This window comes from Ursus arctos, unplaced genomic scaffold (assembly GCF_023065955.2).
Source record: "Ursus arctos isolate Adak ecotype North America unplaced genomic scaffold, UrsArc2.0 scaffold_31, whole genome shotgun sequence".
Classification (NCBI taxonomy): Eukaryota; Metazoa; Chordata; class Mammalia; order Carnivora; family Ursidae; genus Ursus; species Ursus arctos.
Genome location: NW_026622997.1, coordinates 22,337,543 through 22,363,087, shown reverse-complemented (window position 1 = coordinate 22,363,087; position 25,545 = coordinate 22,337,543). Strand labels below are relative to the sequence as shown.

General features: G+C 40.0%; 1 long non-coding RNA gene across 1 annotated transcript in view; it reads left to right on the top strand.

Annotated features, from left to right (window-relative positions):
- LOC123001713 (uncharacterized) overlaps positions 1–21,048 on the top strand; it is a 340,673-nt gene extending 319,625 nt beyond the window's left edge. The window contains exon 6 of the long non-coding RNA XR_006410904.3: positions 19,494–21,048. This is a non-coding gene — a long non-coding RNA (uncharacterized LOC123001713). The remainder of the gene's footprint in view (positions 1–19,493) is intronic.
- Positions 21,049–25,545: the final 4,497 nt, after the last annotated feature.

Sequence of the window (25,545 nt, the reverse complement as noted above, 5' to 3'; positions counted from 1 at the left end):
CCATAAATTACATAAGATATTCAATGCTTTATTATCGCACAGGCTTTGTGTTAAATGACTTTGCCCAGCTGCCGGCTCATGTGAGTGTTCTGAGCATGTGAAAGTAAACTAGGCTAAGCTATGATGTTTGGTAGATTAGGTTGATAAGTGCATCAACTTACTATATTTTCAACTTACAATGGGTTGTCGGTACGCAACCCCATCGTAAGTCAGGGAATATCTGTATTTAAGAGATATTTTTCTGCGTTCTTCAAACCACAATGAAAAGCTTGCAGTTTCTATAATGTTAGTAAATCAAAACAAAATCCATTTATATACAGAAAAGCATTTTCCAACGATTAGCATTGCGTAAAAACGAACAAACAAACCTGATTTGGGGCTTTCGCTTGTGTATGTGACGTTGATCAAGCTATTTTTTGTTTGTTTGTTTGTTTTCACAATTGCCCCATGTTCAGGATAAGCAGGTGGAAAAGTCCAGGAGTAAGCAACCAATAGCTTCCTTGGTTGAGAGTATAATCAACAGGGATAATTGGCAATGTGATGGCTGGTACAGAGTTGACTCCCTCTTGCATGGAAAGAGCTCTTAGTTCCAGGGCTGCACAGAAAGCCCATGCTTTACCATTAATGTTGATTGCTTGGTTGGTAGCACAACTCATTTATAGAAACTTTCAGTTGACTTGTAGACCCTCAGAATCACAGCATATCTTGGGATAGAAAGGGGTATTCCAAGACTGGTGATTGGTTCTTTCTCTTGGGAGGTAGGAGAGTTGGGGTTCATAAGTGGAGCCTTGGGCAGGGCTGCGTAAGCCTCTTCCTTGTTTCCTTGGACCTTCTAGTAGAGCTACTTTAAGGCCCGCCCAAAGAGGCCCCAGTAAAAAAGACCATGAGCAACATGGCACCCTTGCCCACCATGAGAGCTGAGCACAACCAAGGAGATGTTTCAGCTCCCAGACATACGCATCTGTACCAAACACACAGTCTATGGTTACTCATTATTGACCAGGGGACCAGGGTTTCCTCAAGTTAATATATCAAGTGCCCAAAGCATATTGCCAAAATATGTCCTGCTGGTAAGAAATGGGAAATCGGGGACTGGGAGGAGGGGAGCTACTGATAGGTGCATTCCTAAAGGGGCCCTGAATCCTTTTTGAAAATGGATATTGTATACTCATGTCCCTTTGCTGGTTATGCCTTTTGTTGAATGTAAGCTACCATGGAGTCACTACTCTAACAAATATGGGCACGGTTTGCAAATCGGAGCTTCATTTTTACTAGAATAATTGATACAGGAAAAGTTCACTTGGATTTGAAATCCAAAGACATTATCTCAAGAAATTTCAATATAATTGATAAGGTAAGAAAAGCAGATCCTATAAAAGGATCCTTAGGATGTCAGGACGATCCGGCTGCAACATCTGTCACCCCATTGATCCCACTGATCGCCAGGGTTAATTCGGCTGAGCTGGCTGACTAGGCAGCTGTCCCCTTCCTCCCTCCCTCATTACTCTGTGTGTACCCTCCTGGAGCTGCGGGCTCCGTGGAGGAAGACAATAGAGGTCTCCGGACAGAGGAGGACCATTCTTGGGTCAAGGGTATACGAGTAGCTGCACTCCCCTGCTAGAAAATCCAAACAAGCTCTCAAGGTCCATTTGTAGAAGAACATACGGTGGTCAAGCTTCCAAGACTCCAGACGCATCCTAATGAGGCGCTGTATGTGGCAGTCCGCCTTTCTATAAAAAATAAAAGTAAAAAATAAAAGGATCCTTAGATCCTTCAAAAAGTCAACTGCTGTAATGACCGAAAGGTGTTAAAGATGTTTTAGGGGCACCCGGGTGGTGCAGTCCGTTAGAGCGTCGGACTCTTAGTTTTGGCTCAGGTCGTGATCTCTCGGGGTCATGACCTCCAGGAGTGAGTAGTGAGTAGTCAGGATCTGTGCTCAGTGGGGGAGTCTGCTTAAGACTTCCTTTCCTTCTCCCTCTGTCCCCCCGACACCCGTGCACCGCGCTCTTTCTCTCTACAAATAAATAAATAAATAAAACCTTTAAAAAAGATACATTATTTACTCATATATATGTATATCCCAGATCACAAATAGCAAGAATTTGAAGAAACCATCATTGCAAAGCTTTGGCTGGGAAGTGCGCACAGCCCTTTCAAGCTTACAACTCGGTACGAGAAAAAGACGTATTCACAGTAGCAAGCTCAACTTTCTCTTTAAACATTTTGATATAAGTGTATTGGAAGTTTGATCTTTCCTAATACTTTCCATTTTATTTCTCTTGCCACAATTTTACAATATAAGTAAAATGAAAGAGTATTGATGACCAATCCCCAAATAGACATTCTCAAACTCTTTCCTGTTTACCATGGTGCATTTAAAAAAATATTCTCGTTTTCTGTGTGCTTCATGAAAGATAGAGATTGGGAAGAACTTGTTCATCAAACTTTGGATACCCGTTTCTAGGCAGAAGGGATATATTGAAATTCTGTTATCTATCTTCCATCTTCATCATCATCATCATTATCTAACTCTAGATGATAGGAGTAAAATCATCTCTCTTCTGTAGACTGTGTTTCTTGTTCCTCTTCTCCCTTATCCACTCTTCTAGTGCATGAATGTGCATTTTCCCTTCAAAGGATAGTGCAGAGTAGAATATTCATTATGAGACAAGATACATTAATGCCATTCTGATGAAAGAATGTTCCACAAGCCCCTGTGTGTGCATATACAAACCCCCAGAGCTGAGGAAGTTCTTCAACTATAGATTGTAGGCAAATGTAAAACTCCTAGCAATGTGGAGACAAATCCAGCATTTCATGTTTTTAGGTTAATTCCATGATGTCATAAAACCAACCAGAACAAAAAGAAAATGGGGAGTCTAAAAGATGATGGACCTCCTGTATCCAAAATCCGAAAACTGAAAAATATCCCTAAAAGTCCATGTGTGTGCACGTAGGTGGTTAGTCCCTCATTCACTTCCTTCCACGTCTTCACTAATTTCCTTGCTCAAGTACATTTTTCTGCGGTCATCTATCACTCGGGCAATTAGCTCCTATTATTGTAGATCTGAGAGACTTGAACACCCGCTAGTTCTCATGGCACTCAGCTACGATTTGGGGGTTGTAAAAATCGTATGCCTCACAATTAACAAAGCCTCTTTATTATTTTGAACTCTTCACGTCCCTGCCTTCGTTCTCCACAGAAGACGAAATGACAAGGTTTTGAAAACGCATTTTCTTATTTTCTACAATATGTATTTTTAAATCACGCTGACAGTTTTATTCCACACCAGCAATTGCTCAACTTTCACGAACATCTCCATCCCAACAAAATCACTCAGGGAAGAGAGGTTTAAGGAGACAGATTTCAGCTTCATGCTTCAGAGGGGTGGCTGTAAATCACGGCATGGGAGGAGGAAAACAAATATAAAAATGATGAAATGTACCTTGATAGGAGTATGTTTTTAATCACTATTTTTATAGGCAGGTGCAATTCTCAAAACTTTGTGCAGCCATACTAGGTGAAATTCACCTGCCGGCCTTTCAATAGAATCAATGGCTCCTTTCTGTTCTGCTCATGACCAATGCCTATTTCACTGTGTGGGAGGCAGAATTCTAAGCTTGGACTGTTTCAGGGGATGCCCAACCTTTCCAAGATGGGGCTTCTCCCAATCTTTCTGCCTTGTGAAGGACTTGCTTGTAAATAGATGTCAGTCTGGAAGCAATGGGACTGCTTCCTGAATTGCTTCGAGCTAGCTACAATTTACCAGCCTCTGAAGTAGCATTAAAGCAATGTTCATTTTTTAATGAGAATTAAATTTACTTTTAGCCAAACCCTCTAGCTGACAATGAAGTGTTCATTGGGCTTGCTATTGGCTCTCTCTTTGCTAATTGCTCTGCTGCCTGTGATTACACTCTCTCTCTTTCTTTGGATGCTGAAGCTTAATGTTTGAGTCTTGTACTTAATTTCAAGGAGGAACAGCAGTAAACTCTCCAGATTTCAAGTCTCTGAGTAGGGTCTCTCCTCAATTATGAAACAAAGCCACAGAGTGAGGTGGAAAGAACATGAGTTGTGGGAGAAGGTCCAGGTTGGAGTCCTGACCCTGCCTGTCTACTGAGGATCGGTTAACTACCACCTGTGCACCAGATCCAGTTCCCCACCCCACCGGGCTCTAACGGCACACTAAGAATGGGTTTTACATTTTTTTAATGGCTGGGGGGAAAATCAAAAGACTGATATTTCATGACAAAAATTATATGAAATTCAAATTTCAGTGTCCATAAATAACATTTCCTGGAATGTAGCCGCCCTCATTCGTTTATGCACGGTCTATGACTGCTTTCTTGCAACAGCAGCACAATCGAGTTGTTCAACAGCAACCATATGGCCCACAAAGCCTCAAATACTCACTCTCTGGCTTTTTACGGAAGCACTTGGCTGATCCCAGATTCAAACGTTTGATTGATCACGGGCCGGTTAATCTAGTCTCAGGGCCTCAGTGGCTTCATCTGTAGACAGGGACCGATAACCACGGCGACATCACCGAGCTATTGTGAAGAACACATGAGGTCGTTCATCTCTCAGCATCTAGAAATCTCATTGTTGAAAACACAAATCAAACCAGAATTACCGGCTGTTAGTTGTTGCAAAAGTAAAAACAGAATTATCGATTATTAGTTGTTTCATTCTGATCGTTGTGCTTGTCCTTCTACCAATTTGACTCAATTTATTTTTAAATAGATGCTGTATGGTTTCGGTGGTACATTTGCTTATATTAGATACAATTTAGAGCTCAACATTGAAAAGAATTTAAACACAATACTTATTGAATGCCTATAATAAACCCGGTGCTCATCTTTGAAGATAGATTATATAAAAACGAAGCTGCTTCATTCTCTCAAAATATCTTTGGAAAAAAGTTCTCCAAAGCGTATCTACATGTATAATTTTTGTCACTTGAGCTTGTTTACGATGCGTCTATCTGTTCTTTGCATTGTGTCTAGATCACCAGAAGAAGACGATGTAAACCCACATTCGTCAAACATGTTTGGGCTCCAGTTACAATTGCATAAAAAAATAAAGGGAACAATCAAATATGTATTCTACCCCTCAAACATAAATAGTGTTCACCCTTATTACAAACTCCAGGGAGTTAGAAGGTTGCTTACGTTTTCCACGTTGACTTCTACCCTCCCAAACAGGTATTTGAATGAAAATCCAATACGCATTTCTCTTCTGATCTGATGAAGGCATTTGCCATGTTGCTAATGAAAGAAAAAATAGAGGAAATCCATTTGGTGCTTTCCTGATTCTTGCCCAAAAGCAGTTGCCTCCCACTGCGGACTGCTCTTAGTGTTCAAACAGTGCTGGTCTGGGTCCAGACCTTCAGTCTGTTTTCATCTAGGAGAGCGAACTTCTTTGATGTGTATCAGTGGCTTCTGAAGGGCTGTGCCAGGTTTAATCAAAGGTACGTAACTTCAGCAAAAATAAATGGCAAGAAATGATCACAGAGCCCCACGCAGGGTCTGTAAGCAGCCTCCAGACTTCGCTGGGGCCGGGCCCTTCCGCAGAGGACAAATGTGGGAAGCAGAGAGCGTCTCTCTCGGATGAAATAATTGCAGAACAACACAACAAAGGGAAGCAGGCCAACATTCTGGGGCCTTCTGATTTCACTGTGCAACGATATCCCTCTTGCTGTGGCGGCCGAGGCCCACGGCGACTGCACCATCCCCCGGTGAGCATGTGAAGCGGGGGGGGGGGGTTTCGAGCCCACATCAGGGTCTCCAGGGCCTGGGCTGGAGGCTGGGGGAAGCACTAGATAATACATCAGTGCTGACATGAGGGACCTGCCCCCGCTGGGGCCACGTGGGTGGTCACTTGCTGGCCTTTTAACCCACGTATCCAAATCTGAGCACGGCTACGTGTATTCAAATGACCCATAACACAGTGAAATGGCGAAAATACCTTTTCAGCTCCACGCTGATTCTATCACTACGGTGTTTTCCAAGCCTTTGAAACCTCGCACCTCGAAAATTTTTCAGACGTGCATACGTATGCATGCGTATTCCTGTCAATTCACATAAAGCACATAATATCACGTTATTATAATTAGGATCTGTATTAGATTTTTTAACTTCTCGGAAGGTTGATGTCTGATGCTTTCTTGCCAATCCTCAGTGTGGATTCTTTGAGGTACCTGCCAGAGGTCTCCACACAAAATTTGGAGACCACTGTTATATCATCTTTTTTTTTTTTAAGATTTTATTTATTTTATTTATTTGACAGAGATAGAGACAGCCAGCGAGAGAGGGAACACAAGCAGGGGGAGTGGGAGAGGAAGAAGCAGGCTCATAGCGGAGGAGCCTGATGTGGGGCTCGATCCCATAACGCCGGGATCACGCCCTGAGCCGAAGGCAGACGCTTAACCGCTGTGCCACCCGGGCGCCCCCACTGTTATATCATCTAGATGACTTAGAGTTACTTTCCGAAAAGTACATCAAAATATTAAAAATCCAAAGCCACAGGCTGTTTCTTTCTTTTAGGCTAGCCTGTGATTGAATAAAATCCTACTGGTCCGCTCCACCGGATCTTCTGTTGTTAATCACTCCTGTACATTTCTCTTTTCTCTCTTTGCCCAAAAGGAGCTGCCCCCCAGTCCACCTGTCATCTCATCCTATTACATGTCCTTAAATATTGAAAATATTCTGACAGTTATCAAAGGTTTATCTCCAGTTGGACCACTCCTCTCAACTGTAGATTCGCACATCCCTCTTAATTTAGCATGTCTAAAACTGAATTAGATGCCCCCCCCACCCCCCCCACACCTGTCCTGCCGGAAGTTCTTTCATCTCAGGAAATGCAACAACATTCTACCTTCATCAGCACATCCCATTGTCCCGACTTTCAAAAGGCAAGCAAACACTTTATATCACCTTTACCACTAACTCTCGAGTCCAGCCCATCATCCGCTCTCGCACAGATGACCACAACAGCCTCCTTTTAATCCTCTGTACGTGGAGATTCCAGAATGGACTGTTTATCATTTTTTTATTATTTTATTTATTATTTTTTTAGAATGAGAGAGAGAGAGAGCATGCGTGGGAGTTGGGGTCAGAGGGAAAGAGAAAAAATCTTACATAGGCTCCATGCCCAGTGCAGAGCCCAACGCAGGGCTCAATCCCATGACCCTGAGATCATGACCTGAGCCGAAATCAAGAGTCAGGCGCTTCACCGACTGAGCCACCCAGGCGCCCCTAGAAGGGACAGTTTAAAACATAAGCAAGTCAGGGCAATTCTTTGCTCAACATTCTCCCGTGGTTTCCCATCTCATCTAGAGAAGAAGAAAGGGGATCTCACGGCCCTTGCCTTTTGGATTTCAACTTATATACTCTCAATTCTTTCTGCTCTGGCCTCTTGTTATTCCTAAAATTCACTGGCTAACCTCTTACCTCAGGACCTTTGCACTTGCTCTTCTGCCAAATAATCATCTTCCTTTTCCCCATCTTTCCCCTTCTTTCCTGTCTTTTTCAAAAGTCCTAGTCTCTGAATTCTCTCCCAATTGCCCTATTTTAAATTGCAAGCCATCCTACTCGTCCTGTCTTCTTCCTGCTTTCTTTTCCTCTCACCACCAGACAAATGGCAATCAATTTATTTTCTGTTAAACTTGCCTAGAATGTAAAGCAAAGATTTTTGTTTCATTCACTGCTGTATTCCTAGTGCAAAGAACAGAGTCTGGAACATAATAGCTTCTCCAAAGATGTATCTGAACGAAGGGATGGATGGATGTACATGGACTATGGGTGAAAAGGAGCTATACCAGATGTGGTTATCTCCATTGTCATAGAATTAATGGTGATTTTTTTCATCTTCCTTATATAGCTTCCCATAGTTTTTAAACAAAATAATTAACATGTTATCTTTATCACCAGAAAAAAAAATGTTCTCCTAAATGTATTTTAATGTTTAAACAAAAAGGGTATGAAAGAAACAAAAGGAAGAAAACAAAATTATGTGAGCATACAGATGAATATATCATAAGTATGTACAAATATATGCACATGAAGAAAATGAAAACAAGCCAGACTGCTTACAGTGTCTTCAAATGCCAAACCTGTGAGTCATGTATTTTCTCATTCTCCTTTATTTCCTTTTATTAATGAGCATGCATTCTTTTCCAATAAAACAAATCAACCTTTAAAACAGAGGTTAAATGAATTGCCATATATACACACATATAAATAAATGGAATAAGTCAATATATAATCTTAGCTCTCACTCATGAACAGTCCTAATTAAGTTGCTAAGAATTTTGTTATTTACATTTTAAAAATTTTTACTGAATCCTTCAGCTTCCTGTCTTTCTGTTCAGAGATAAAATTTGACTAAAAGAAGCCAAATTCATCTTTTTGCCTCAAATTTATTTCTTACTTTTGTTGAGAATGTTTCACAAATGTGTATTCTTGGATTGTTAAATTAAAATCTTCAGTGGAGAACACTTTATGTTCTCAATTCTTTAGTACTTTAAAGTGTAGCAGTGATCTGATCACCCCATCGTTAAAAACTATTTTGATTAATACTATATTTTCAAATATTCTAAGACATTTTAATAAAATACACTTAAATGATAGTCTTTTAAAAGATTCTTCTGTTGTCATCAGGATATTTGCTAAAGTGAAGGGCTCTTCTTTCACCCTTGGCTTTGATAGTAATTAATCAGGACAAAAATGATCAAAGCCTTTTCTGGTTGGCCTCTTACTGGGCTTTTTTTGCATTTGTTGCTGGATATTGCATTTTGGAAAATAAGCTTGGATGTTTATTTTGCAGAACCCATTTTACTGTTACAAAGGAGAATGATTTATGTTTCCTTCCCTATGTGAAATCAAACAAACAACATCCCTCCCAGATCTGGGGGAAACGGCTCACCCTCTCTCCCTCCTTTCTAGGCGTGGGATTCGTCTTCAGGCCCAAACCCAAGAACATCCAAGGGGATACTCAAAATGGACTTTGCTCAGAGTTGGTTCAGATCACAGCTCATGAATGAGAAAGTAGTAGTGTCTAGGGAGCATATTTACCCAGCAGCCCCTGACATCGTGACGGCTCCCTTTGTGAGAGCAGGGAAGCCACACTTCCAGGGCCTTGGTCCCTCTGTGGTCATCTGTAAGGTCCTCAACTTCTGTTGCATTCAAACTATTAATGACACCAAAGCCTATTATTAGATACTATGTAATATTAAATCATTTGTACAATACCTTCTGTGGTCAAAATAAAGTGTTCAAATTTCCTTAAACTGAAGACAGGAAGGAGCTAATAAATGTCATATTAATAGTAGATGTTCATCTCTTTGGTAATAAAACAATTACCATTTAAATACAACTCAATATTACTCTTATCAAGGCCAACATAACAGAAACTTAATGGTTGCTGTGGGTTTCCCGGGTGCTCCTCAGGAAAAAGGACAATTCTCGCGGCGAAGTCCATCTTTGGAATATCCACATCAGCATGATAAAGTTCGAATAATCCCCCATTACCTTTCTGCTTCTAGTGTAATGTTTGGGTTTGGTGTCTGTCTTAGGACGAAAGAGGTAAATGTGAATTACCCTTAGGGCAGTGGGGAGGAGAGGATACGGGTTATAAGAAATTGTCTTGTCTCAGCTTATTATTTAAAAAAAATGTCTCAAGTGGTTTATTTTCGTTTTTTATATATGGAATATATAAATATATATATTTCACGTTCTAAAATGTGACCTCTGCACTGCAATACAGTTGATCACAGCGTACCCTAAGCTGGCTGTAATAAGAGAGGAGTAAAAAAAGCCTGGACGACAGCTCTTCCTACTGTACCCTTCAGAACAGAAAAGACAGACTGCTCGCACGGTGGCACCCAGCCAATCTCTAACTAGAATCAATTGCTTTGCCAACAAGGAACACAAAAGATGTTCATTGTTTGCAAACCGAGTTTCCTGCAAAAGCACCTTTTCTCCAGGCTAGCAAAATGGAGAACAAGACAATTCCTTCTGCTGCTTCTATTTCTCTTCTCCCTATGATGGGAACCCCTTCTGAAGAAGGCAAATCTGAATCTAATCCCAAAGGATAAGGAGACTTTTCACTTCACAGCGTGATCTCTTCATTACAGCGGGGTGACCCCAGCAGACAACTGTGCTGAAAGACAGGGCCAATATTATAATTATCTACATAAAACAATTCACTGGGTAGCCTTTGTTCTTGAAGGGTTTTTTTTTTTTATTCCTATACAGTCTTTTCTCTCCCCATGATGTGGCCTGATTGCGGGGAGGGGTAGCTCCAGGAGCCAGTTCTGGGGGTGGGGGAAACGGGAGGAGGAAGGAGAAAGCAAGCTCTCCTTCATCCCCAAGTTCTCTCCTGCTCTTTCTTTCCTTCTTCCTCCTATTCAATCCCCTAACCACTAGGGGATTACGATGAATGTGAACTCAGAAAGAGCAATGGACTATGATATAGTTCTGTCTGTCTGTCTGTCTACGTCTTTCTCTCCCTACCTCACTGTTCCCATGTGTTCTCTCCACCTTTCTTTCTATCTCCAGCGCTTGTCCTCACCCTTCACACCTTTTAGATTTCCCTTCTTTCTTTTAATGTACAGCCCTCAGTCAGCGGGCTCATCCCCCCTGCATGCCAGGTCTTGGGGTTCCAAACAGCCTGTCTTCTGGTTTTGCAGTGCTGGTGGCTCCAGCCATGTGGCAAGTCAACATTTGTGCATCTTGGGGGAAGCTGTCAGACATCTACGACATTGTTTCTATGGCAAAGATACATTGTATGACAAACTGCCTACTGAAACTTCTAGGTTATACCCCGGTTATCATTTGGAGGTGTGGTTCCTACATTTAAAGGACTCACATACAAGAACTAGACATTCAGTGTGGAAATTGCAAAGATGTATAGAAATCATTGCAGAAATACTATCAAAAGTCCAAAGAGGCATTTTAGACCCAAGATCATTTTATTATTTGTGACTAAGATTGAGATGTGTTTAGTGGGTTATACTTCCCCACATAGGGTTTTTGTCCAGATGTCAGATGGGAGTTTAAGACATTAACATAGTCATGTGTAGAATTGAAATGATATTTCCTATTATTTTTTGTATTTTTTGATATGAGCCATAGTTATTACCTGTAGAAACCTGGAGTGGATTTAGAAGTTTCCAGAAGGAATTCTGAAACAATAAAAGTCCTTTTGTATGGAGGAAGAGAGCAAATACTGATTATATTGGCAAGTAAAAGGACATTCACATTAAGCTAAGATTAAATCTATATAATACAGGACATCATTCACTAGAATGCATTTTCGGAAAGACACTGTAATTTGGCATTTGAGAAATTACTAATCTCAAAGTAATCTAAAGTATAAACAGTCCAAGAGTTTAAATAAATAATTCACTTTTCAAACCATTTTACAATAATGTTTAAGGTAAAACTTGCAAGTGCTTTAAGATCCTCATTATATTACATTTAACAGTATTTAGTATTGAATATATTTAATTAAGTTGGAATTCTTTGAGGTTGCAAGATGTCAACAGATTGTCATGAAATTTCTGCCAATGAATATAACAAAATATGTGTAGGTGCAATTTTAATTTGTTTCTTTCTGTGTTGGTTAATGGACCCACGTAAGTCCTTATTATGCATTTTTTTCAATTTCACTGTCGTACAGGCAACTCAAACTCGACGTCACTAGACCAGAGCAACCCCTCACAGTCTTAATGCCTCTTGTGCATGCTGGGGACTGACACCTTCTTTCATCTCTGTGCTCGATCCGGACACTGGGAAGTGGCTCTTCATATTGTTGCTTAATCTCACGTCCGATCACATTTGTCTCCTCCTCCTAATTCCCTTACACCGTCTTCATCATTTTTATCTGTTTTACTCTACCAGCTTATCTGCTCTTTCTCCTGAGCCTTGAGCCTCTCCACCTGTCCAAAGCGTAGCTGCTAGAGTGACTTTTCTAAAAGAATCTCATCACTCCACTCCCTGCTTAAAATTCTTCATCACTAAGTCCTCTTTACCTTTGGGCTAAAATCCAAACGACTTAACATGACTTAGAAAACTCTTCGACAGCCCTGCCCCCTGTTTCAGCACTCGGGATCTATAGTTGTGCTGTCTGGTAGGCCAGCCCATAGCCATAGGCGGCTACTTGAATATTTTTTTTTTTAAATGAGTTAAAATTGAATAAAATTTAAAATTCCATCCCTCGGTCACACTTGCCACATTTCAAGGCATTCACAGTCACATGTGGCCAGTGGCTCTGTATTGGTGAGAGGGGAACAGCACATTTGCATCGATGCAGACAGTCCAATTGGGCAGCCTTCGACCAAGGTCGGTCAAGCAGCCAGCCCACGTGCGGTCTGCCTAGATCAACCACACCACTCCCCTCTCTTCCATATTGTTGCCCAGCCTCTCCCCTCCATCTAGTGTCCTAGTTATCTTTGTCTTGCCACATCCTACTCACATTTTCCTAATCCCCAACCCAACCTGGGGCAGGTGCTCTTCTTTGGATTTCGTAGCCGGGTAAATGGACCTTTCTTGCAGAACACTCACTGTAGGTATGTTTTCTTGCCTGTCTTCCCGCTAGTGTGAACTCTCTGCTATCAAAATCAGTCTTCACATCTAGTCCTCTTCCTGACTCATACCAGGCAATCGAAACCATATCTAAGCATAAATCAAACGTTAAATATCAACTTATATTGTTTCCTTTGGGGTCAGGTCTCATGCTCATAGTAAACATCCCATGTTTACGGTTAGGAGCAGCTGAACTATAAATGGCAACTTTTTTTTTTTTTTTTTCAATTTCTTTGTGCTCCGCTGATTGATTGACCCTGAAGTACTTATTTATCTTACTCCATAACTTTAAATCCAATATAAAATTAAAACATGAGTAGTATATGTACTTTTGTGTGTGTGGACAGAGGTGGTATGAGGTTCTTCTACTCATGGCAACTTAGGGACACAGCTAACATGCCTCCACCATATGGAAAAAGTGCAGAGGAAGAATTCAAGGTGCTTTGACCTCAAAGTGACCCAGGCCAATTGTACTCACAACCAATGGCCAGAGCCAGTCCCATGCCCTGATGTGTTCCAAGAGGGCTGGGCAGGAGGGGTGGCTACTGAACACTGATGATCACTACAGTTCTGTCACAATCAACTAGAGAAAGAGTCAGCACCAAGACTCTTCAATGCCCACCCGTGTCAATGAAAATAACTCGGAAATAAATATTAATCTGAGACAACTCTATTTTTAAATTACATGAAAAGTGAATTAACTTTTAGGCCGATTTCCATCCTTTTAAATGCTAGCTTACTCTGACTAGCTTTTGATTCTATGTATCAGATCAGATGATGGGTCTGTTTGAGTGAAAAGTATTATTCTTCCCTCTATAAAAAAAAATTCAACTATTGGAGGCCATAAGTCGCCCAAGGGTCACAGTGGAAAATGGCATCAAAACATGAATTAACTTTTCTTCTATAGATCGGTTGCCCAAAGTAAAATTGGAGCTTAGCTGTGTTATAGGGCAGTCATCTCCAAAATGGGTGCATGTGTATTTAATATGCAGATGGGTATACCAGCTCATTCACTAATCTGTACATCAATGTCTCATTATACATGGCTTGAGAGGAAATCCTAGAAAAAGAGTGGGACCTCCATATCATGGAGAGGTTGAGGATGGTGATGCTGTTTATTTGTTGCATTCTTTATGTCTCCTAAATGAGAACAGGTTCAAGTTTATATGGATTTGAACGAATATGTTTTTTCCTAGACTTGCTGCTTTTCTGCTTACATTGCCCTTCTTTTTCTTGATGTTGTCTACCTTTTTCATTAGAGCCTTTCACTTATGCTATTTTTAAATTCTCTGTCTGATAATCCAAATACTATGTCATGGCTGAGTCTGATTCTGATGATTGTTTTGTCTCTCGAGTCTGTCTTGTATTTTTTTTTTCATTGCCTTTTAGTGTGCCTTGAATTTTTTTTGAAAAGTAAACATATATTGAGTTGAAGGAACTCAGGTAATTAGTGTGAAGATTTATGGTAATGGCTACAGTTGGGCTACGTTTAATGTTTGCGGTAGCTGTAGGCAGTAATGACTTTAAATTCCTATAGTGTCTATGTTTTTGAACCCCTTTGGGTTTCCCTAAGAACTCCTCCTCACATAGTCTGTGCCTCACTGCTCTTTCAGCTGTAATCAACTGTTACTATATTTGAGCCCTGTGGGTGTCTGGTTAAGGTGGGAAAGGGGAAGTGTTCTATCATCTTATGATTAAACCTCAGTCTTGCAGTGGGCCTGTGTCCCTGGGCTTTGACCTTCACAAATATTTTTTAGCCTTTGTTCTCCCCTTACATGACTTGGGAAGGCTAGAGGAGGCTAAACTGTAGAAATGTCCTTCCCCCAGATGGGCTAAGGCCCTATGAAAGTTTTATACCCCTTTGGAGAGTAGGCCTTTGTTACAGAGAACACTCTGGGTGTATTTCATGAGAGGATCTTTCTTGGCTCTCCATCTTGAGGAATTGTTGGAGTTTCCAGATGTAAAAGAGAGAGGTCCCCCAAGACTGCAGCCACCAGAGGTTTCTCACCCTCCAGGCAGTCCATATTTAGCCTCCACTCGAGTGTTTCTACTAGTGGCTCCAGTGGCTTCTGCTCCAGACAACAGGAGATTGTAAGATTTCAGGATCACAGTTTGCCTCACGACATCAGTTCTCTCATAGACACAAGAAAAGTCACTGATTTTTAGCGTGTTCAATTTTATCTTGTTGAGCAGATGACAGTGATGACTTCTAAGTGATATGCCAGAGACAAAACTGGGAAGTCTGAGCCCATTTCCTAATAATATGAAATAGCAGTATCTTAATATCTTCTGCTTACTTTGCAAGAATAATTAGCTCAGGTCAGATAAGAGGAAAATTTCGAACAGAATTTTAATAGAAAATTTTGCATAATTGGTGGTTGGACTTGAAAATGATTTTCACAGTTTAATCAGTATGATCAACAGCATACTTCTTCTATTTTATTTACATAGTAATGTTGAGGGCCTTTCCATTTTTATCGGCCATAACACCAAGTACCCAAATAAATTAGCCTAAAACCGGAAATTCAAATTGCTGAATCATGAGAATTAAACCAGAAGTTTGAAAAATAATAAGCCATATTGAGCTATATTTTCTCACTCAAAATGTCATTAATACTATTTTTTTGTGTTAGTGCAAACTTTTATTTCATTGATAAAAATATGTATCTTAAATAATTATTGGTTATTTTATTTTCACCTCTTCCTTAAAATTCCCATTTGGGGAGTAGGTTTCTCTAATATAGTCAACATATTAACAGAGTATCACATATGTACAATTTCTAAGTAAACATATGCACATGAAAATGAATATTCAGATTTTGACCAATGGCATACAAGATTACAATAGTTTGTTAATTGCTTCTTTGAGTAACCTTCGCCAAGTTACGTAACTTCACTGAGTGTTTCTAATGTGCAAAATGAGAACAATGATTTCTGCTTCTATGGTTGTCAGTAACATCAGATAAGAGAATGTCTATGAAAAGGAGACTTTCTAAACTGTCAAGTGCTGAGCAAATGTAACTATCTATGCTTCACTATTTCTAGATTTCCATTCTGTGACTCCATATTGCTGTGAAATGAAATAATGTGTTGTTGTTTTTTTTTATTCAGCTAAGTAATCACAAATTGGGAGTGGACTAAAAACTACAAGAAATGTATCTATTAAGTACCATTATGGAACTACTTTAAGTATATGAAAGAATTTACTTTCGGATCAGGAGCATAGCAGTGCCACACAGTGTCTGACTCCTGTCCTGGTTTTAGTGTAACAAAATTGAAAAGCAGAACTTCAGGAAGGTAGAGGACAGCCAACTTAGATCCCTGATAAGTTGGTCAGGGCCAAAGAAACATGACTGTTAAGTCACTAGTTCTCAGATACTCACTTTCTCTCCTTTCCCAGAAACCACCAGGGACATTAAAAAGGCCATGAGGCTTATAGCACATTTTGATGCAGAGGAAAGGACACTAGATTAAAAGCCTAGAAGACTTGCATTCTATTCCTACTTCTGCATCAAATCCGTGGCCACCTTGAGAAACTCACTTAACTCTCCTAAATTTGAATTTCCTTCTCTACAAAATGAGTCTCTCATAACCTGGACCTAGAGGTTCTCTTAACCCATGAAGGGTTCACTTGGAAAAAGCAAAGTCCAGTGACATGGGCTCATAGTTTGGATTCTTCATGGACTTCAGTTGAAAACGTATACATGTGGTACAATATTTGTATCAGTAAACAATTTTTGTGTGTGACTAGAGCTTGTTCTGTAAGAGCCAAAAGTCTCTTTCCCCCATAGATAGCTTAACGGAATGTTTTGAAGTGACATGGAGGAGACATGGGATCCCCTAGTCCTGTTCTTGGACTGGTTCATTGAGATCAAAGGTGTTGAGAATCATGAAAAGCTCAAAATGCAGTAAAATCATATTGTCAGTGGACAGAGACAAGGTGGTTGAGTTTGGAAGGGAATTAATCACCTTTATTTTTTTTTTAAGATTTTATTTATTTTAGTGGGGGGGAGGGGAGGGACAAACAGACTTCCTGCTGAGCATGGAGCCCAATGAGGGGCTCGATCTCATGACCCTGAGATCATGACCTGAGCTGAAATCAAGAGTTGGACGCTTAACTACCTGAGCCACCCCGGTGCCCTGAGAATTAATTACCTTTAATAACATTTTTATTAGTTATGTATCATACTAACATCAATAAAATCAATGTGATCTTCTAATCAAATAACCGGCTAGTCAAGATAGCATGTAAAGAAAACACATAAAACCTCTGAGGGAGACTAAGAAAAGAATGCATTTGGGGCATACAGGCAAGAAAGTGATGTTCGAAACAAAAAAGATGAACTATGGGGAAGGAAGAGAAATGCAGGCTGACTTGTGAAAATTTCCCTCATCTGTTCCTTACGCAAATTTTCATATCTCTCTGGAGATGAAATTTATTTCAGGACTGTAGCTACCAAATATAAAATAAAAAATGAACTCTCAGAAAACGACTCGAGGCTTCATAATTTTAAAAAGAAATCATATGATCAAGCATATCACTAATTAAGATGGATGTCTTTTTCAAAAGCAAAATCTGTTATTTTTTTTCTCAGAGGTTCAAGCAAAAGAAAGATAAGGAGAGAATGGGAGTCACTGAGTGGGAAATTCTCTGAGGAGACCATAAAGTGTCCCTTGAGCAAACACCATCCAGCCCAGCTGGGCAAGCCCTTTTCTTAGTATCACAGTAGCACCACCTTGGGAAGTCAAGACATCTCTAGATATATCATTATTTTCCTAACAATCTCCTCAGGGCCTCCTGTTTGGGAGGCCCAGCAACGATCAGATATGCACAGAGGGAAGCTGATATTCTCATGACCAGAACAGTTGTGTGCTGAAGTTATTATCTGTCAACTGATTCCAACATTCTTACCCGTAAGTACATGTTTAGAAATACATCAACAGCAGTGTCGACTATATACGGAAGAAAAGTAAAACAACAAATATTTAAAAAACCGAAGTGTGCCAGGCATTCTGTTAGGCAATTTCGATGGAATAAAGTATTCGTTAGTCATAACGCTTTGTTTGATATTATTATCCCCATGTTACGGAATACTAAGCTAAGACTTAAGACATTTAAGATAGCTCGTCAAGTCCCTAACCAGTATCCAGTTGAGGCCAGCTTTGAAACCGGGTGCATTTCTGCAGGGACTATCCAAAGACCCTTGTGAAGTCCTGATACTCTTTTGGGGGCCCCAGCCCACATTCTTTCAAATATGTTAAAATAAACAACCCATTCAAACATTATTTATATATTACCAGATCTGTCAAGTCACATTTGAAAAATTATAATAATTTCATCACTTTAGAACTTAATTATAATTTTTGATTTTGCCATTTTCTTTCTTTCTTCCTTTCTTTCTTTCTTTCTTCTTTCTTTCTTTCTTTCTTTCTTTCTTTCTTTCTTTCTTTCTTTCTTTCTTTCTTTCTTTCTTTCAGAACCTTCCAGGGTGCACACATTTCTGTAAGCTCTTGAAAAGTTCTTGGTGCTCACATTGTAGGTGTGGTTCCCACCAGACACAGCAGCCTGTGAAGGCTACTCCTTCCACTTGGGGCCAGCTGAGTAGACCTTCACAGCTTACCCAGAATTTTATCTTCAACGGCGTACTTGCGTCATAACCGAGGTGCTCGGCTTGAGCAAGCCCTGTGGTATTTCCTCTGATAGTGAGGAATGTGGTGCAAGAATGAGATCCCCTCCTTGCTCCCACCATGCCAGGTGCACGGTGCTGCCCTAAAACTGAAGACACACAGCAAATCCCCGTTAGCTAGGCGAGCATCTGTTTAAGGTCACCGGCCATTTTGAAGTCATTCATGCAATCCAGAATTTACTATTTTTGGTTCACACATAATAATTAGCATTTCAAGAAAAACACATTGAAGGAGCACAAAAAGAAGGGATGCAGGTGACTGACTGTGACCTGGTCTCCTCGTAGGATAGTGGCAGCCCTCACCTTCCAGCCTGCTTCCCTGGCACCAGCCCAGTCACTTCCACACTGGATCGTGCTGTTTTGACTGCAGCCATAAATGAGAGTCTGCTTTGCTGAATGCGTGTAGCTAGTCTTCAGAATAGTCTTGTTGCTATTCATCTGGCGGCCAAAACACGTCAGTTATGTACACGTACATAATTTCCCTTCCACTCTTGAATGTGTGTCTCTTGTCTGGTTTGAGAGCTTAACAGCTTCGTATCAGCAGCTCGTTCAAAGTGATCCATTTGGCTATTTTTGGACTATAGGTTTTTTCCTCTGATTTCTTATCTTAATAAATCATAGAATCCCTTCCATTCACCATTCTGGTGATTTCTACCCCTTCCCTTCACATTCTTCTTGCTTTGTCCTGCGTACAACACAACATATTGTGTACATCTTTGGAGAGTTATGTCAGTGTGTGAAAGGAAACAGATTGGTCACTGAATTTATGGAGAGAGGAATAAGTGGAAAAGATTTCAGAGAATAATAAATGGCCCCAAATCTTTCTCAAGTAATCCCCTTACAGTAGCAGAGTAACACAATGGAGTTTTGTGTTTGTTTTTTGTTTGATGGCTAGGGATCTTGAAATATTGTTTTGAAACATTAGCAATCATCCATTTACACCAATTTAAAAGACATTACTTAAAACATTTTCCTCTTCCTTCAAAATAGATGATTCATAAAGGCAACCCAGGCCAGCCTCGTATAGAAACTCAAATTGCTTTTTACATTCATTTTTAAAGTATTAGTTCCTACATATGGAGCTATTGTTTCTATTAAAATAAATAATCAATATTAACTCACAGAACGTACACATCTAAAATGAATGAGCCTTGCTTCACACAATGGTTTGCTTAACCAAATGTGAGATATTTCTTTTTTTATTTCCTCTTCATTTTCAAGGCTTGAAGGAGTGCCATGGAATTCCTTCTTTGGATGGAAGAGAGAGGAGAATATATTGCAATTCCTAGTAGAATCCATTGCAGTAGGTTTGCTCCAACCACCAGTCCCAGTATCTATGTGTAGGACCTGGTAAGTAGACCATATTTGTTGCACTCAAACTGTATGACCAGGCTTTTGACTGATTAGAGTCAGATGAACTGTTCCTCCCTGTGGGAAGCCACAGAGAAGAATGGACGTCTGTCTTCGAGGAGGTGAATCCAACTCCTAGTGCATTAGGTGAGGAGAAAGAAGAGAGAGTGCAGGAAAGGAGGTATGGGTGCTGGTCCTTCTGTTTGGAAAGAAAGGGAAAATGCCTATCAGGGCCACATCTACCTTCTAAAAAGGGAAAGAGCTGTATGAAGGTCCTTTGGTTCTACTGATGCCATAGAAGGCTTTAGGGCTCGATTTGGGGATGGGGTTAGAGAAGTCTACATCGCTAATATGATAGAGAAGAATTTGGAAGTTTGAGGAAGAAGAGAGACAGTAGAGGAAAGAGTGTGGAAGAGATGTGAAGAGAGAGGAGCAAGACAGGACATAGAACGAGTATGAGCCTGATGTGGTGTGAGGTTGGGGTATTACAGGTGTGAAGTGATCAAGGCAGAGAGACTAAAATGACTTTTAAGAGCTGGGTGCCTAATATTCAACTTGAAGTTGTTTGGGGTGTGATATAAGCAAGACCCACTTTCCAGCTCTGGAAATCTCCAGTTAACTCTCTAAAAACACATGTCTGTGAGTCATTTTAATGCTTCATTTCACATTTGTGAAATTGAGGAGAGTCTAGGTAAATACAATGCAGAGGGGAATAGCTTTCTTGGGAGTGTGTAAAAAATTTCTTAATATGGGATAATTCAATGGAATTAGGAACTAAGAACCAGAGGCAAACTACTACTAAGAATTAGTATAAATCTTGGAAGGAAGTTTCAATTTCCACCAAATTTGAAATAGGAATTCAAGCAATCTTCTTTTTTTTAAAGATTTTATTTATTTATTTGACAGAGAGAGAGACAGCCAGTGAGAGAGGGAACACAAGCAGGGGGAGTGGGAGAGGAAGAAGCAGACTCCCAACAGAGGAGCCTGATGCGGGGCTCGATCCCAGAATGCCAGGATCACACCCTGAGCTGGAGGCAGACGCTTAACGACTGCGCTACCCAGGTGCCCCAAAGATTTAATTGATTTATTTATTTGAGAGAGCGCACACACGCGAGTGGGGGGATGAGCAGAGGCAGAGGGAGAAGCAGTCTCCCTGCTAAGCAAAGAGCCTGATATGGGACTCAATCCTACGACCCTGGGATCATGACCTGAGCTGAAGGCAGGTGCTTACCCGGCTGAGCCACCCAGGTGCCCCTCAAGCAAACTTTTGAAAATCTTAGGAAGCAGAGAGATACCAGGTAACACCTGGACTAGATACTTATACTAAATCAGTGCTTTCCTTGTTACACGTGCATACATTTTATAAACTTTACCAGTAAAATAGCAAAATCGTAAACATTTCTGTACACTTAAAAAAAAAAAAAAACAACTGTGGTGAACTTTCTCACACCATACACAAAAATAAACTCAAAATGGATTAAAGACCTAAATGTGAGACCTGAAACCATAAAAAGCTTAGAAGAGAGCACAGGCAGTTACTTCCCTGATATCAGCCATAGCAACACTCTTCTAGTATGTCTCCTGAGGCAGGGGAAATAAAAGCAAAAATAAACCATTGGGACTACATCAAAATAAAAGCTTTCGCACAGCCAAAGGAACAATCAACAAAACAAAAAGATGATTTATGGACTGAGACAAGATATTTACAAATGACATATGCAATAAGGGGCTAATATCCAAAATGTATAAAGGACTTATACCACTTAACGCCAAAACAGCAACAACAACAATAAAACAATATGATTTAAAAAATAGGCAGAAGACCTGAATAGACATTTTTCCAAAGAAGACATCCAGATGGCCAACAGACACATGGAAGGATGCTGAACATCACTCAGCATCAGGGACATGCAGATCAAAACCACAACGAGATATCATCTTATACCTGTGAGAGTGGTATAACACCAAATGTCCTATCCTAACCATTCTTCAGTGTGCAGTTTATAGCATTAAAGGTATTCACATTGTGATGCAATTATCACCACCGCCCATCTCCAGAACATTTTTCATCTTCCCAAACGGAAACTCTAGACACACCAAACAATAACTCCACATTCTGCCCTCTCTAGCCCTTGGCAACCACCATTTTATTTTCTGTGTGTACAAATTCAACTACTCTATGTACCTCATGTAAGTGGAATCATACAGTGTTTGTTTTTCTGTAACTGGTTTATTTCACTTGTCGTAATGTCCTCAATGTTCATCCATGTTGTAGCATGTGTCAAAATTTTCTTCCTTTTTAAGGCTGATTATATTTCATCGTATGTATCTACCACATCTTCTTTATCCATTTATCTATTGATGGGCACTTGGGTTGCTTTTACCTTTTAGCAGTTACTAGTAATGCTGCTAAGAACATGAGTGTACAAATACCTCTTTGAGACCCCTGCTTTCAATTATTTTGGGTATATACATAGAAGTAGAATTGCTAGATTTATGGTCAGTCGGTTTGCAATTTTCCAAGGAATCACCATACTGTTGTCCATAACAGCTGCACCATTTTACATTCCTACTAATAGTGCACAGGTGTTCCAGTTTCTCCTCATTCTTATCAACACTTATTATTGTCTGCATTTGTTTTTGTTTTTGTTTTGTTTTCCCCACCATCTTAATGAAGGTGAGGTAGTTTCTCACTATGGTTTTGATTTTCATTTCCCTAATGATTAGTGAGGTTGAACATCTTTTCATGTGCTTTTTGGCCACTTGGAGAAATGTCTATTCAAGTCCTTCCCAAATCTTTAAATCAGGTTGTTTGGTTTTTTGTTGTAGGGTTGTAGGAGTTCTTTTTAAATCCTGTATATTAATCTTTTATGAGATATACCATTTGCAGAGTTTTCCATTCTGTGGGTTGCCTTTTCATTCTGTTGATTTTGTCTTTTGCTGACCACAAGTTTTTCTTTTTGATGTAGTTCCATTTATCTTTCTTTTCTTTCTTCCTTCCCCCCTCCCTTCCTCCCTCCCTTCCTTCTTTTCTTTCTTTCTTTCTTTCTTTCTTTCTTTCTTTCTTTCTTTCTTTCTTTCTTTCTTTCTTCTTTCTGCCTGTGGTTTTGGTGTCATAACCATGAAATCATTACCATATTCAATGTCATGAAGCTTTTTCCCTTCAGCTCTTACGCTTGGATATTTGTTGATTTTTTTTTTTTTTTTTTCATTTTTTTTTTTTTTTTAATGATTTTTTATTATATTATGTTAGTCACCATACAGTACATCCCCGGTTTCCGATGTAAGGCTCGATGATTCATTAGTTGTGTATAACACCCAGTGCACCATGCAATACGTGCCCTCCTTACTACCCATCACCGGTCTATCCCATTCCCCCACCCCCCTCCCCTCTGAAGTCCTCAGTTTGTTTCTCATAGTCCATAGTCTCTCATGTTTCATCCCCCCTTCTGATTACCCCCCCTTTCTTTATCCCTTTCTTCCCCTACTGATCATCCTAGTTCTTATGTTCCATAGATGAGAGAAATCATATGATAGTTGTCTTTCTCTGCTTGACTTATTTCACTTAGCATTATCTCCTCCAGTGCCGTCCATGTTGTAGCAAATGTTGAGAACTCGTTCTTTCTGATAGCTGAGTAATATTCCATTGTATATATGGACCACAACTTCTTAATCCAGTCATCTGTTGAAGGGCATCTCGGCTCCTTCCACGATTTAGCTATTGTGGACATTGCTGCTATGAACATTGGGGTGCATATGGCCCTTCTCTTCACTACGTCTGTATCTTTGGGGTAAATACCCAGTAGTGCAATGGCTGGATCATAGGGTAGCTCAATTTTTAACTTTTTAAGGGACCTCCACACTGTTTTCCAGAGTGGCTGTACCAACTTGCATTCCCACCAACAATGTAGGAGGGATCCCCTTTCTCCACATCCTCTCCAACAATTGTTGTTTCTTGCCTTGTCTATTTTTGCCATTCTAACTGGCGTAAGGTGGTATCTCAGTGTGGTTTTGATTTGAATTTCCTTGATGGCTAATGATTTTGAACATTTTTTCATGTGTCTGTTAGCCATTTGTATGTCTTCATTGGAAAAGTGTCTGTTCATATCTTCTGCCCATTTTTTGATTTGTTTATTTGTTTCTCGTGTATTGAGTTTGAGAAGTTCTTTGTAGATCTTGGATACCAGTCCTTTATCTGTAGTGTCATTTGCAAATATATTCTCCCATTCCGTGGGCTGCCTCTTAGTTTTTCTGACTGTTTCCTTGGATGTGCAGAAACTTTTAATCTTGATGAAGTCCCATAAATTCATTTTATCTTTTGTTTCTCTTGCCTTTGGGGATGTGTCATGAAAAAGGTTGCTTTGGCCGATGTCGTAGAGATTGTTGCCTATGTTCTCCTCTAGAATTTTGATAGATTCCTGTCTCACATTGAGGTCTTTCATCCATTTGGAGTTTATTTTTGTGTATGGTGTGAGATAGTGGTCAAGTTTCATTCTTTTGCATGTAGCTGTCCAATTTTCCCAGCACCATTTATTGAAGAGACTGTCTTTTTCCCACCGGATGTTTTTTCCTGCTTTATCAAATATTAGTTGCCCAAAGAGCCGAGGGTCCATTTCTGGGCTCTCTATTCTGTTCCATTGGTCTATGTGTCTGTTTTTGTGCCAGTACCATGCTGTCTTTGTGATCACAGCTTTATAGTACAGCTCGAAATCCGGCATTGTGATGCCCCCAGCTTTGTTTTTCCTTTTCAACAGTTCCTTGGAGATTCGGGGCCTTTTCTGTTTCCATACAAATTTAAGGACTGTTTGTTCCAGTTCTTTGAAAAATGTCCTTGGTATTTTGATCGGGATAGCATTGAAAGTGTAGATTGCTCTGGGTAGCATGGACATTTTAACTATGTTAATTCTTCCGATCCATGAGCATGGAATATCTTTCCATCTTTTTATGTCTTCCTCAATGTCTTTCAAGAGTGATTTATAGTTTCTAGAATATAGGTCCTTTACGTCTCTGGTTAAGTTAATTCCAAGGTAACGTATGGTTTTTGGTGCTATTGTAAATGGGATGGATTCCCTAATTTCTCTTTCTTCGGTCTCGTTATTCGTGTATAGAAATGCAACTGATTTCTGAGCATTTATTTTGTATCCTGCCACGTTACTGAATTGCTCTATAACTTCTAATAATTTGGGAGTGGCTTCTTTTGGGTTTTCCATATAGAGTATCATGTCATCTGCAAAGAGAGACATTTTGACTTCTTCTTTGCCAATTTGAATACCTTTGATCCCTTTTTGTCGTCTGATTGCTGTTGCAAGGACTTCTAGTACTATGTTGAATAATAGTGGCGAGAGTGGGCATCCTTGTCGAGTTCCTGATCTTAAGGGAAAGGCTTCCAGCTTTTCTCCATTGAGAATAATATTTGCAGTAGGCTTTTCATAGATGGCTTTTATGAGATTGAGAAATGTACCTTCTATTCCTACACTCTGAAGCGTTTTAATCAGGAAAGGATGCTGTATTTTGTCAAATGCTTTTTCGGCATCGATTGAGAGGATCATATGGTTCCTGAGTCCTTTCTTGTTGATATGATGTATCACGCTGATTGATTTGCGAATATTGAACCACGCTTGCATCCCAGGGATGAATCCCACTTGATCGTGATGGATAATCCTTTTAATGTACTGTTGGATTCTATTAGCAAGTATCTTGTTGAGGATTTTGGCGTCCATATTCATTAGGGAAATCGGTCTGTAATTCTCCTTTTTGAGGGGGTCTTTGCCTGGTTTGGGGATCAAGGTAATATTGGCCTCATAGAATGAGTTTGGTAGCTTTCCTTCTGTTTCTATTTTTTGAAATAGCTTTAGGAGAATAGGTATTATTTCTTCTTTGAATGTTTGGTAGAATTCCCCAGGAAAACCGTCCGGGCCTGGAG